We start from the raw sequence: 11,386 nt of genomic DNA, 5'->3' as shown, positions 1-11,386 counted from the left end.
TTTTCATTGTGATGTGCGAGCTTCTTATTGTGGTGGCTTCTCTCATTGTGGAGCACAGGTTCTAGGCGTGCGGGCTTCAGTAGTTGTGGCGTGTGGGCTCAGTAGTTGTGGCGTGTGGGCTCAGTTGCTCCGCAGCATGTGGGATCTTCGTGGACCAGGGCTCCAACCCGTGTCCCCTGCACTGGCAGGCGGATTCTTAACCACTGCGCCACCAGGGAAACCCTGGACTCTTTTTTAAAAATACCTCTTTCGGCAGAAGGGGAGAGGCAGCACGTTGAAAGGAGGGCCTCTGGAGTGTGGAGTTCCGGAGTTTGGAGTTCTGCAGAAGGGGCTAACGGATACCTTTGCTGATGTCCAGGTCTCTGTAGTTGATTGCCCTAATTTGACTGAGGAGCCATTTACCTTTCCCGTAAAAGGTATCTGTGGGAAAACTAGAATTGCAGAAGTAAGAGGTGTGCCTTACTTATTGCCTCTTATAAATAAAAAAAAAGTTTATGATCTAAATAAAATCGCAAAAGAAATCCAGATTCTTGGAGCTTTTGTTCTTGGAGCAGGAGCAGGCCCATTTCAGACTCTTGGATTCAGTTCTGAGTTTATGCCAGTTGTTCAAACAGAAAGTGAACACAAACCTCCTGTGAATGGAAGTTACTTTTCTCCTGTTAACTCTGCAGATGGAGGGTGCCTACTAGAGAAATACAGTGAGAAATATCATGATTTGGGGTTTGCATTACTGGCTAATCTTTTTGCCAGTGAAGCCCAACCTGGAAAGGTGATTTTGTTCTAAAAATGCAGTATTCTCCAGAAGTTCTCAGATAGCTAAAAATTCGAATGCTTACTGCTACTACTGTAGTTTTCTTAAGAAAATCCAAAGCTACCCAAGTCCCAAACCTCTTTAAATAACTCAGTTATAAAAGATTCAGAAAATACTACAGGCAGAGTGAGAGTCTCATTTAAAACTAAGGTTAAGAATAATACTTTGGGCTTCCCTGGTGGCTCAGTGGTTAAGAATCTGCCTGCCAACGCAGGGGACACGGGTTCGAGCCCTGGTCGAGGAAGATCCCACATGCTGTGGACCAACTAAACCCATGTGCCACAACTACTGAACCTGAACTCTAGAGCCCGCGAGCCACAACTACTGAGCCCATGTGCCACAACTACTGAAGCCCACGTGCCTAGAGCCTGTGCTCCACAACGAGAGAAGCCACTGCAATGAGAAGGCTGAGCACTTCAACAAAGAGTAGCCCTTGCTCGCTGCAACTAGAGAAAGCCTGCACACAGCAACAAAGACCCAATGCAAACAAAAATTTAAAAAAAAAAGAAAAAAAAGAATAATATTTAGTAAGTGATAGCATTTTTCCAACGAACTAAAAGGTCATTGAGGTGAAAGCCAAAAGAAGAATTGGAAAACTTAACTTTGTGACTTGTATGAGACAGACTCTTGAAAAACATTATGGAGATAAGCCTGTAGGAATGGGAGGTACTTTCATGATTCAGAAGGGAAAAGTGAAGACTCACATTATGCCGGCAGAATTTTCTTCCTGCCCATTGAACTCTGATGCTCTGTCACATTGATCAACCAATAGAGACCTATTCATTTGGATGAGATTAAATCAACTGATACTCGTTTGACTGATTAACTCATTAATTGATACTAATATAAAGCCTAATAGAAATGATCTCACTACTCAAACCCTATTTTTTTCGGCCTTTGAAATGAAAGGTATGTCGACACTGTGCTCTGTATTACTTCACAGATCTATCTGAAAGGGATTATTGGGAACAAAGACACATGATGGAGATGTTTTTCCTTCTTTTTACTCTAAAAATCAGTCTTATGTTTATAATTAAATATAAACAGGATTAAGAATCAAGTGATTATTAATAAACCTACCTAAGGAGACAAAAGACCTGTATGCAGATAACTATAAGACACTGATGAAAGAAATTAAAGATGATACAAACAGAGAGATATACCATGTTCTTGGATTGGAACAATCAACATTGTGAAAATGACTATCATTGACAATAGCCAGGACATGGAAGCAACCTAAGTGTCCATCGACAGATGAATGGATAAAGAAGATGTGGCACATATATACAATGGAATATTACCCAGCCATAAAAAGAAACGAAATTGAGTTATTTGTAGTGAGGTAGATGGACCCAGAGTCTGTCATACAGAGTGAAGTAAGTCAGAAAGAGAAAAACAAATACCATATGCTAACACATATATATGGAATCTAAGAAAATAAAAGGTTCTGAAGAACCTAGGGACAGGACAAGAATAAAGATGCAGACAGAGAATGTATTTGAGGACATGGGGAGGGGGAAGGGTAAGATGGGACAAGGTGAGAGAGTGGCGTGGACATATACACACTACCAAATGTAAAATAGATAGCTGGTGGGAAGCAGCCGCATAGCACAGGGAGATCAGCTCAGTGCTTTGTGTCCACCTAGAGGGGTGGGATAGGGAGGGTGGGAGGGAGATGCAAGAGGGAGGAGATATAGGGATATATGTATATGTATAACTGATTCACTATGTTATACAGCAGAAACTAACACACCATTGTAAAGCAATTATACTCCAATAAAGATGTTAAAAAAAAACAACCCCAAAACACCTCTTTTCTTCTTTCCCCCCTCCTTCTCTCCCTCCTTCCCCTCCTTCCTTCCTTCCTTCCTTATCATTCTAACTTTCCTTGCTCTGAAGTCTGCTCTGTCTGAACCTAAATATCCACTCCTGCTTTCTTTTCATTAAAAAGAATGGTCTATCTTTTTCCACGCTTTATTTTTAATGCATCTGTGTCATTACATTTAAAGCAGGTTTCTTGTGGACAACATATAGTCAGGTCTTGTTTTCTTATCCACTCTGTAAGTCTATGTCTTTTAATTGGTGTATTTAGACCTTGATGTTTAAAGTGATTATTGATATAGTTGGATTAATATCTACTGTAGTTGTTTCTGTTCATTGTACTTGTTAATTTTTGTTTTCTCTTTTTCTGCCTTCTCTGGTTTTAATTGAGCATATTCTCTATGATTTCATTTTTCTCTCTTCTCTAGTATATCAATTATGCTTCTTTAAAAAAATTTTTTTAATGGTTGCCTTAAAGTTTGCAATATACATTTATAGCTGATTTAAGTCCACTATCAACTAACACTATCCCACCTCATGGGTAGTGAAAATACCTTATAACAGAGTGTTCTCAATCCATTCCTCCTTCTGTTTCCTATAATATTGTTGTCATTAATTTTACTTATTCACAAGCTATAATAACCCAATGCATTTTGCTATTATAATTTTGAAGTTATCTATTAATCAATTACAAGTAAGGAAAATACAAGATTCAATTTTACCTTCATTTATTCCCCTTCCAATGCTCTTTCTTTATGTAGATCTGAATTTTCCTTCTCTCTGAAGAACTTTTAAAAATATTTCTTGCAAGGCAGGTCTACTGGTGACAAATGCCCTCAGTTTATTTTCCCTTCAAATTTGAAGGATAATTTAACTGGATACAGAATTCTAGGTTGGCAGGTTTTTTCTTTCAACACTTTAAATATTTGACTCAAATCTCTTCTTGCTTGAATGGTTTCTGAAGAGACGTCTGATGTAATTCTCATCCTTGTCCCTCTGTAGGTAAGATGGGTTCCCACCCATGCCCACCGCCCTGGCTTCTTTCAAGATTTTCTCTTTGTCTTTGGTTTTCTACAGTTTGATATGCTTAGGTGTAGATATTTTGGTATTTAACCTGCTTGGTGTTCTCTGTGCTTCCTGGTGTCTGTCATTGATTTTGGAAAATCTCAGCCACGTTATTATTCATATATTTCTTCTGTTCCTTTCTTTTTTCTTCTCCTTCTGTTATTCCCATTATGCTTATGTTATGCCTTTTGTAATTGTCCCACTTTTCTTGGATAGTCTATATTCTCTTCTTTTCTCTCTCTCTCTCTTTTTTCCGCTTTGCTTTTCAATTTGGAAAGTTCCTGTTGACACATCTTCAAGCTCACTGATTCTCTCCTCAGCCGTGCCACGTCTACTCATGAGCTCATCAGAGGCATTCTTATTTTCTTTTGCAGTGTTTTTGATTTCCAACATTTCCTTTTGATTCTTTCTTAGAGTTTCCATCTTTTTGCTTACTGTTTTTGCATATTGTCCACTTTTTCCATTAGAGCACTTAGCATATTAATCACAGTTATTTTAAGTTCCTGGCCTGATAATTCTGAAATCTCTGCCATTACTTAGTCTGGTTCTAATGTCTCCTTCGTCTTCTCAGACTGTGTTTTTTCTTGCCTTGTAGTATGCCTTGTAACTTTTTCTTGAAATCTGGACATGTTGTATTGAGTAACAGGAGCTGAGGCAAACAGGACTTAGTGTGAGGCGCCATGACAGTCTGGGGCTCAGAGCTGGGCTGTGTTTCATGTTTGTTGTAAACATAGGTAACAACAAAGGCTTCAAGTTCCTCTCATGTCCATGTTTTCATCCTCTTGTTGTCTTTGGTTTTCCCTGGAGATTCCTTCTTAAATTGAGTCTGTGTTCCGTGGCTCTCACTTGTAACCTCCTGTTATTATACTGGATCTAGTATAGTGATGTGATAGTAAAGTAATGAGGAAAGGAACTATTCTGTAATCTTATCATCAAACTTTCTCTGTGGGCCAGAGCCTCTGGGCTGTGACCTTCAAAAGAGTTTCTTCCTCTCCCCTAAATTGAGATGGAAGGCCAGAGGGGGCTCCAGCTATCTAGTTGCCCTTGCCCTAGGTGATCAGGCTCTGGTAAAGTATTTTCCCTTGAGTGCAAGCCTTTGCTAAGGAGAATAGAAGGTTTGGGGCATATTTCAAAAGGGTTGTCTCCCCCTCCCCCTGTTGGAAGCACAAGTGGGACTTCCGAAGGGAAAACTCATGAAAGTGTGGGACCCTTCTTGAAACGGGACACCCTGGAGTTTTTCATCTCAAGCTAGCCCCCACTCAGCCTCCAGCAATTAGTCAATTGCTGTTAAGGAGTTCTTGCCCACTACTGGCTTCAGCAGCTTCTGGTCTCTGTAAGTTAGGACTCTGTATCTGCCTGTCTGTCTCCCAAGTTTCTGGGGGAGGCAGTCTGCCCTGGAACCTCAATTCCTTGAAGGATCTAAGAAGAGATGTTGATTTTCAGTTTGTTCTGCTTTTTTCTTGTTGTGAGGATGAGAATGATGAGTTCTAAGCTCTACATGTTGGAGCGGAAACTAGAAGTCCTCAAGTACATTTTAAAATCCAGTTGTAATGTACTTTATTGTCAGTTACCTGAAGCCTCTTGAAAAATTCAGATCAAAGGGACAAATTATTTCTTGTGTAAACAGTCTGCATAATTGTCTCAATTACCCCTTCTGCAGGTGGGGGCCATGTGGCCTTAGGTCAGCCTCAGAACCCAGCCAGCACGTCCCCCAGGGCAGGTTGTGAGCGATGTGTGATGGGTCGGGCGCAGGACTGCAGGGGAGCTCATTCCAGGGGGCGGAGTGCACAGAGCCATGAGCAGGGCCTGGACCAGGGTGAGGCAAGTGATTCACTCAGGGTGCAAAATTTAAGGAGGCCTGACTCTCAGGCACCAACTTTGCACAGGACCAACCCTGAGAGCGACATCTCCCTAAATTTTAAACCTGAGTGCCTTGCTCGATCACCTGAGTCCCAGCCCTGGTTACCGGCACAAGCTCTAAGTCCAGACTGCCCAGCCTCATCCTTGTCTGCTGCCTGCTGGCTGAGTGACCTTGGGTGAGATTAGAACCTCTCTGTGTCTCAGTTTCCTCACTTGTAGAGTGGAGACAAGGCTAGTGCTTACTAGTGGGGAGTATAGACTGAATGTTTGTCTATAGCAAAATCCATATGTCAGACTCCTAACGCCCAGTGTGACAGCATTCAGAGATGGGACATTTGGGAGGTGATTGGGTCATGACGGCTCCACCCTCATGAACGGGGTTAGTGTCCTTATAAAAGAGACCCCAGAGAGCTCCCTCAGCCCTTCCATCATGAGAGAACTGAGTGAGAAGACAGCCATCTATGAACCAGGAAACCCTCATCAGACACCAAATCTGCCAGCGCCCTGATCTTGGACTTCCAGTTTCCAGACCTGTGAGAAATAAATTTCTATTGTTTGTAGGACATCCAGTCTGTGGTATTCTGTTATAGCAGCTCAAACAGACTAAGATACTGGCAAATAGTAAGCCCTCAAAAATGTCACTGGTTTTTACTCTTCCCTCTGGACTCCTGTACCAGAAGCTGCTGGCCTCCCTGGGTTCCCTCAACCATGCTAAGTTCTGCAGCTCGGTCAGTCCACGTGCCCATCCTCTGCCCTCTTTTCTCAGCCCGGCTGCCTGCTGGCTCTTTCTTGCACTCCAGAGCTCATCCATCCAGCCCATCTGCAGGGGTGGCCCAGAAAGGCCCCTGGCCGCCCTCAGCCATGAGTCTGAGTCAGTGGGTGAAGACCCCGGGTGCCTGGTCTCAGCAGGGCAATTCCGAGGTGCCTTCCACAATTCCTCGGAAGGAGTAGCTGCAGCTTTATCACCCCTCTTCTCTGACCCCTGCTTCCTGGTGTCACGACCCTAATTAACTACCTGCATCCACGCCTTGTCTCAGGGTCTGCTTCGGGGTGCATCCAAATGGGGCGATTTGTCAAGGATGAGTTTCATCTCCGGAAAAGCCCTCTCTGTGGTTTCCCAGGACATCTGTCCAGTATGCGTGTACGTGGTGAGGATCTGTTCATTCAGTATCACGTCCTGTGCACCTCCTGGGTGCTAGGGCACCCATCGGGAATCGCAGGGTCAGATTCTCAGACAAGGCTCGGGGCCATCAGCTGTAGGACCCATAATGCCCCCTTTGTGGCCAACACTGATGAGAGCAGGTCGTGGTCAGTGAGGAAGGGAGTGAGCTCTGGGCTCTGCCTGCCAGGGTCTGGACCTTGGCTCCACCCCATGAAGCCATGTGATCCCGGACACGGCCGGTGCTACTGAGCCTCAGATGCTCATCTGTGAAATGGGCAGAGCCCGGAGGACCTCGTAGGGCTGCAGCGAGCATGAGATGAGTTGATGCCCAGGCATCTATGATGAGCCCGTAGTTCCGTGGGCATGTTACAGTTCAGTACCGGGGTTAACAGGCCCATTTCCCCCCATTACCTTCTGATCCATGGGTGAGTTTTACGTCTATATAAAAACAAAATCATCTTCACACCCATCAAAACTGCTTTCCCTTTAGGAAAGAGGAAAGTGATGACTGACTTGCAGAACCCCCAAAAAGACCCGAAAAGACATTCCCTAATTTCCCATCCTGGCGACTCACTGTCGAGTCTGTCTTGTTGAAAGTTAATCAGAGTTGACACTGTTGCCCCAAAGAAAATAAACTTCTCCTTAATGATGTGACAGAGAGACAGAGGCAGGAAATTTTATCCAAAAAATCCAAAGGGATTGAAGAGTCTGACTTCCCCTTCATACCAAGCATCTGTAATTTTGACAGTTCGCTGATGAAAGAAAAAAACAAAACAAAACAAAACACATCTTCTTAGCAGTGAAGGAGCCTGTCTGGTGAGGGAGCTTTCAGGGGAAGAAAGTGGAAAATTTTCCTCCGACCCCTCCTTTTTCGGGTTGAACACTAGCCTACGCTGGTTTCCGTTCCCACCTCCTCTCTCTCCGCCTCTGTCCTGTCTGTCTATTCTCATCCCTCTCTCTCTCCACACTCATAATTCCTGATTCCTCAGCCACGTTTGCTCACCTTGAGGCCCAACTGCCACCCCCTCCGCTGCCTTCTGAGACGTCCCCAAGTTCCCCCCTCACTGGGTCTCTCCGCCAGGTGTAAGCTTGCAGACCCCATTGTGCACTCGTACTTAAAATGCTGCTGAGACCTGTCACAGCCCTGGGAGGATCAGCTTGTCTGCATCCAGAGAAGCTTCCTTCTGAATCTAAGGGTTTCCCTCCTCCAACGCAAACCTAGCCCCCGGAAGATTCCGGGTTTTTCTGACACCCTGGTGTGGAAGCCGTGAAGTGTTGGGTGTCAGGTTAATCCTGGCCACTGGCTTCCCTTTGTTCGGTCTGTTGAGCTCCCAGAGCCACTCCCATGACGAGCCAGAAATGAAAGCCACCCCACCCTACGGAAACCACGTGCCCACTGTCCAGGGACGGTGCTGGTGTTCATGAAGACCCATTGGTGGGTGGATTCAAATGCTGTTCTAGCCATCAGGCTGCCTGTGGATGTCTAGAAAGATTTTAGGGCTCATAGGAGTGGGAAGCTCCTCATTGCCAAGCTGTGGTCCCCGCTCTTAAGCCCAGAGCCCTGACCATATTATTCTTTGGGGACACTGAACCAGGTTCAAATGTTGTTGTTGTTTGCCTGGTAATAGTAAAAGATCAGTATCCCAAACTATGTTCATTTATCACAGGACTCTTTCCATTTCCAGTGACAAAAGCCCAACTCAAACTGGCTTAAGAAAAAATGTTCAGAGATCGAGGCAGCTTCAGGAACGGCTAGATCCAGGGGCTCTAACAATGTCACAAGAAATGTCTCTCTCTCTCTCTCTCTCGCCATCCTTTGACTATGCTTTTGTCCATGTAAGTTCTGTCCCAAGCAGGGCCTTCCCCTGCCTTGGCTTCCCAGAGCTCCCAGCTTACATTCCTGCAGCTTTACATCCCCTGGTGAGAGAGTGCGTCACTTTCCCAACTTCTGTGGCTGCCTCTCATTGGCTGAGATGGGGCCACATGCACATCCTTGAACCAATGACTGTAGTCAGGAAGATGAAAAGAATGAAAAGCCCTGATTGGCTAGGCCTGGGTCATGTGCCTTCCCCAGGAATTAAGGGTGAGGTCAGCCCCACCCCATCCTGTGCACAGAACAGGAGTGAGGAGAAGTCCCCACAGGTAAGCCAGGTGCTGTTGGTAAACAGACTGGGAGTGGATGCTGGGCAGCAAACACGGCACACATGGCACATGTTGGTGCGTGGGAGTGTTGGGTTAGCTCGGAATTGTGCCCTGGTGCTGCAGTCAGTCCCACACGGGATTCCTTTACACCTTCTGAAGACCCGGAACCCAGCCTTGATTGGGAGCAAGGATTTAGGGGTCAGACAGAACTGATTTTACACCCCAGCCCAGCCATTTACCAGCGCAAGCTCCCTGACCCCCCTAAGCCTCGACGATATTAACCAGCGCTGGCTTCACGGGCCTGCCACCTGGGCAGATGCCCAGGGCCCCGTGTTCTAAAGGGTCCCGAGCTCGGTTTAATGCTTTGCTGTCACCACCTTGAAATTCTTTTTTCTTTTAATTTTTATTTATTTATTTTTGGCTGCGTTGGGTCTTCATTGCTGTGCGCGGGCTTTCTCTAGCTGCGGCCAGCAGGGGCTACTCTTCGTTGCCGTGCGCGGGCTTCTCATTGCGGCGGCTTCTCTTGTTGCGGAGCACGGGCTCAGGCGCGTGGGCTTCAGTAGTTGTGGCTTGCAGGCTCAGTTGTTGTGGCTCGCGGGCTTAGTTCCTCCACGGCATGTGGGATCTTCCCGGACCAGGTCTCGAACCCGTGTCCCCTGCATTGGCAGGCGGATTCTTAACCACTGCGCCACCAGGGAAGCCCCACCTTGAAATTCTTAACAATTTTTGAACAGAAGGTCCTGCATGTTCAGTTTGCACTGGGCCTCAGAAATGCTGCCGTGGATTCTGACAAGTCAGCTAAAGGGCTGGGACGTGGCGCTCGCTCGGGCAGTCCTGTACCTGTAGCCGGGAAACACAGCGCGGTGGTCTTCAGGGCTGGCATCTCAGACCCCTCCGTCTGAGTTTCCATTTTCTCCCCCATTCTCACCTCCCTCTGTCTCGCCCGGCCCTTGTTCTTCAATCAGTCTTCCCCATGCACCTTGCACGCCCACGCTGCTTTGTTCTGAGTGCCCACCTGACGATCCCTGCCTGCCCTGGGGCTTTGCTGCCCGCAGAGCACCCACGAGGGCCCACACAGAAAGTGGGCCAGGTGAGCCTATCATGCCTCTGGCCCCTGTCAGCACCCACGGGGCACAGGAGCCAGTGGATAAACGCCTCCCCCGCCATCCCTGTTCCGGGGGCCCTGAGCCCCTGAGCGGTGCCAGTGCAGCCAGGGCCCCTGAGCCTCTTCCCCCCTCCCTTCCCACCTGCCTGCCACCTGCTTCCCTCCTGCACTCCGGCTCCCCAGGCCACTTCTCAGACGAGCTACCTGCACTCAGGCCTTTGCTTTGCTGCTGGGGGCAGAGGGGGCCGCACTTCCCCCCGACCGAGGTCATTACAGGCCACTCTGAAGACAGTGCTAAGTGACATTACTGTACCGACCCCCTTCACCCTCTGCAACCCTCCGCTCTTCCTTCAAATGCAACGGTGCTGGGAACCCTGCGTCAGGAACTGCTTGGGCGGAAGGCAGGTGGGACCTGGAGGATCCCCACTCAGGTGGCCCCACCTGGGAGGGCTGGAAAGCCCAGGGGTCTCTGGGATTTGCTAATGCACAGCCCCGCCCTCCCCGTGTGGCTCAGCGTCTTGGGAGATGAGTCGTGAGGACCGTTCCCTGAAATCCCGGCTTGGACGGCCTCGGGGCTCCAGTGTCAGAGCCTTCGCTGGGGCAGCCTCTGGGCTCCTTGAGAGTCCGAGGCTGAAATCAGTCCACACCAACCAAACACTCAGCTGGGGGACTGGGGGCCCAGATGAGGACAAAGGACTCAGGGCAGTGAGGGGGCTTCAGGGCCCCCCGGACAGCCTCCCTGCTGGCCCAGGGCTGGCCCCACTCGACGCCGAAGCCCCAGCTTCCAGGTCAGCAGAGCGAGAGTTTAGGAATGGAGACCTAGAGGCTGGGGACCCAGTCTCCTCCAAGCTGGGGACACCGGCCAGAAACTGCTCTTCCCTGGGGGCCACGGTGGGAATAAAGGAGACAACGTCTGAAAAGCACTTATGCCATAAGCTCTCAGTTAAAACGAGCGATGATGATGGAGACTGGTCTTCCCATTTTATTCCCCACGGTGACTTGGGTCCCCAGGGCCTGCCTTTCCCATGATCCCCCAAACCCGCAAAGAAGCCTGAGACCCTCGGAGGCCCCCAGCAGTGGTTTCCTGTTTGCCCCACAGAATAGGTACTTTCTAGGGCCCGGAACCCAGATCTTGCAACCCAGACAAGAGCTGACGGTCACCCCGCTGCCTGCTCCTGACTGATCCACAGTTTTATCTAATTTCTCGGCTTCAGGTACAGCCAAGCGAGGTGCTACATCTGAGGGCAGCGGGCGGGGCCCAGCGGGCTGGGGGAATCCATCCACCAACAGAGAAGCTGGCAGTGTCGCCGTCCAGAATGGTCTAGTGGCAGGATGTTTGCGATTTTCATTCTCAAGGCTGTGACACATTGTCTGTGAACCCTACAGGGTGCAGCCCTGCTGAGAAGCCCCCCTTCCTAAT

The 11,386-nt window shown here is 48.0% G+C and overlaps 1 pseudogene across 1 annotated transcript; it reads left to right on the top strand.

Moving 5' to 3' along the window:
* Positions 1–238: 238 nt before the first annotated feature.
* Positions 239–2,508, top strand: LOC309646098 (ester hydrolase C11orf54 homolog pseudogene; annotated as a pseudogene). The gene is made up of 2 exons (XR_014268632.1): positions 239–769; positions 1,372–2,508. The product of XR_014268632.1 is annotated as an ester hydrolase C11orf54 homolog pseudogene (transcript).
* The last annotated feature ends 8,878 nt before the right edge of the window (positions 2,509–11,386 follow it).

This window comes from Balaenoptera physalus (assembly GCF_965194825.1).
Source record: "Balaenoptera physalus genome assembly, chromosome: 16".
Classification (NCBI taxonomy): Eukaryota; Metazoa; Chordata; class Mammalia; order Artiodactyla; family Balaenopteridae; genus Balaenoptera; species Balaenoptera physalus.
The sequence above is the reverse complement of the archived record's forward strand: the minus strand, read 5'-3'. Positions and strand labels throughout refer to the sequence as shown.